This window comes from Tupaia chinensis, unplaced genomic scaffold (assembly GCF_000334495.1).
Source record: "Tupaia chinensis unplaced genomic scaffold, TupChi_1.0 Scaffold000251_1, whole genome shotgun sequence".
Lineage (NCBI taxonomy): Eukaryota > Metazoa > Chordata > Mammalia > Scandentia > Tupaiidae > Tupaia > Tupaia belangeri.
The window spans coordinates 3,014,586-3,018,205 of record NW_006159731.1 but is presented as its reverse complement, the minus strand read 5'-3'; positions in this window follow the sequence as shown (position 1 = coordinate 3,018,205).

Sequence of the window (3,620 nt, the reverse complement as noted above, 5' to 3'; positions counted from 1 at the left end):
CGCTTGATACTCAGCTCTGCAAAATTCCTTCGCTTTTTCTTAAGGGTTTCTGGCATAGCAGGAGCCTTTTTCTTGGTTTCTGCCACAGCAGGAACCTTCTATTTCTTCTCTTGACCGCCCTCCATGGTTCCAGCTGGAAAACAACTAGTCAAATCCTTTTAGAGTGCTAATATGTGATAGTTGATGGACTCGAGTTCAATAATGTCTCTTCCTATAAATGGCAGAGTTTGGATTTCTTTTAGAAGTTTTGCCTTAGGGCATGTGCACTCTCATATGAGGGAGAAAGAGACAGACACAGTGAGAGGGAAAGTGAGAAATCACCCCCACCCCCCCATTGGGGATGGCCAAACCACAATCCCTTTTCTTCCACTGTCCTCTTGGGACCTTGAGCATGAACACATGCCTGGTGTGAGTTTCAAGACACCTGGTCCAAGAAGCAAATAGTGGTCAACCATGTGGGAGTACAACGACGTAACTGCTTCACCATCTGCAGGCAGAGATATCGTACAAGGCTATTCTCTGTCAAAAATACAATTTATGTAGATGGAACTGAAAGCCACTGACGACCCTATTTTCAAAGTCCAAAAGTACAGAGAATAAAGTATAGGAACCCCTACATATCCAACACCTAATCCTCACCACCAGTTAATCCTCAAAATCTGCCAATTCAAGGACTTTCATAAAACAGATTAGTAAATGTCTTATGAGTTTTCACACATACACACAACAAAATAAAACAGACATCTGGTTGTTTTGAGGCAAAAGGAAGATTGAATAAAGGAAGTCTCAGAAAAATGAGGGGAGGGCACTACCCCCTCTGACCAGTGGGGACTGCAGAGGTGTGTTGCCTGGGGCTAAAGCCCCTGGTCACCACATGCTGAGAGAAACTGAGAGGAGGAGTGACAAAGTCTTAACCTCAGAGTCCCTAGAAACAAGCCTTGGGCAACAATGCCCATCCGGGCTCTGTCTCATGTGGAAGAGACCTTCTGTCTTTGACACCATCCACGCCCCACCCTAGTCATGATAAAGAAGCAATCAGCTTTTCCCATGGGGGGGGGGTGCCTCTTGCAAAGATTATGATTGGAGAGTGATTCCAGGTTGAGTTGGGGCACCAGAGGTATAGTGACATTTTCTGAGTGCCGATTGTGTTCCAGGCAACACTACACATGAGCACTTCTCTACTCAGACATCTACTTTATAATCACCTGGGACATGGGGGGAAGGCCTGGGATCGCTCCACCCTAAGTTCTTCACAATCAGAACCTTTACCTTTCTGTAAACCTCTCAATTGCCCATAAGTTAGATACTTAGGTGCTCAGATATGATATTAAATGACAGGAGCAGTATTTAGAGCCAGGGTTAACTTGTTTCCAAAGTTCTGCTCTAATCGCTGGCCTCAGCACTAAGACCAGCACCAAACTAATGACTCCGGTCTCTATTTCACCACAAGATTCAATTGGACAATAATCCCAGGTGTAGCCCATAGTTGATACTTCATAAGTATTTCATACTGAATGAATGAACATATCATGGTCTAGAAATTGAATTAGAGAAGTTAGTTTGTTCCAGTAGTTCAAATTAGTTAAAACGATGGGTTTTACTGCAAAGATGAGCCTAGATTAACGGAGAAAAATGCCAAGCTCCCTATTTCTTTACTAGGAATAAATGATTTATCCTAGGGCCAGCAGGTGGCATGGTGGTTGGGTAGCTGGATCCCACATGGCCAACTGCATGGTTTGAGTCCTGAACCTGGTGGCATGCAGGGTGAGCCGGGTGCATATGTCTGTGTGCCCACAGTTCCTGAGGAGAGAATGGACAAGTGGGGATTGTGATATGGACATCTCCCTGGGGGGGATGATTTCTCACGTTCCCTCTTTCTCTGTCGCTCTCTGGCAAGTACAAGCATCCTATACCAAAAAAAAAAAAAAAAAAAAATCATGATATTAATCATCTCTTTAAATATTCCTTCTGCACTCCTTGTCTATTTTCTTACTGGAATTCCAATTACATGACTATAACTTTGGTATTGTCAAAGTTCTTGAATAGTTTGTTCTAAGCTTGTTTTTGTTTGGTTTGATGTGATTTTTTTTTATGCTTTTTTTCTTTTTGAGCTTCAGTTAGGGTAATTTCTATTGACCTGTCTTCAAGTCTCCCATTTTCTCAGCTGCATTGCGTGTATCAATAAACATATCAAAGTTAGTAACCAGCAGTTAGCGTAATGGCTATGTCGCTGAACTCCCATGTAGTCAACCATGGTTTGAGTTCTGGACCCGGTGGCTTAAACTCACGCCAGGCATATGTGCATGCGTGCCCAAGATCCCAAGAGGAGAATGGAGGAGAAGGGGTTGTGGTGTGGCCATCCCCTTGGGGGGGGGGTGGTGATTTCTCGCTTTCTGTCTATCTCTCTCTGTCTGTCTGGCGAGCACATGCACCCTAGAGCAAAGACTCGGTCGTGTTGTTGCACAAAACTACGCAGAAGGCTGGAAAATTAGTCTATCTGGGTCCCCAAACAAAGGTAGAACATAGATATTAGCAGCCATTAGCAATGAACTGGATTTCAAGAAAAATTAGAACAGAGGGATTAGAGTCATTGAGAATAATCAGCTCTTTAGGTGTTTTGCTATAAGGATGGCAGAGACATGGGGCATTGACTATAAAGAAAGTTAAGATTAAAGGAGAGTTTGTTTTCATGGTTTTTTAGTTTTTGTTTTTTGGTTTTTGGGTTTTTTTTGCTAGAAAGTATGTGCATTCATCAGAGAGAGAGAGAGAGGGCAAGAGAGAAAGCACCTCCTCCCGAAGGGAAATGGTCACACCACAATCCCTTCTTTTCCATTCCTCTCTCCTTTTGGGATTTTGGAAATGCATGAAAACATGCCTGGCATGTTTCTCAAGCTGCTGGATCCAAGACTTGAACCATCAGGTTGGCCATGTGCGATTCAGCTGCCTTAACCACCAGGTCACAGGTTGGACAAAAGAAGGTTATTGTTTTAAAATATCTTTTATTATTATCATTTTACATTCAATCACTGTATATCATTAGAACACACAAAATGAATTTTCACATCATGATTGGAAGGTGTAAAAGTGTGGAGAGCAGGACCAGTAGATGGTGTAATGGTTATGTCACTGGACTCCCACATTGTCGACTGCAGTTTGAGTCCCAGACCTAGAGGCTTAAAACTCACACCAGGTATATGTGCATGCATGCCCAAAATCCTGAGAGGAGAATTGAGGAGAAAGGATTGCAGCATCGCCATCCCCCCTGGGGAATTATTTCTCGCTGTCTCTCTGTCTCTTTATGTCTCTCCAGTATGTGCCCTATAGCAAAAATCTCTCTCCAAAAAAGACCAAAAATAAATAAATAAATAATAAATAAATAAAAGCCTGGAGAGCAACTGTGAGCATTAGAAGGTGTGGGAGGAGGGTGGGAAATGGGGGAAGTTCAAAGGGGATGAACAAAGAAGCAAGGCACGGGCCCCTCGGGCCCAGCGCGGCCTCTCCAGGCTAGGCCTCCAGGCTAGGCGCTACCGGTGGCGGGTCCTGCGTGGGCCTCCCCGGGCCACACGCCAAGGCGGTGGCGGGAGGCGGGCCCTGCGCCGGCCCCTCGGGCCCTGCGCCCG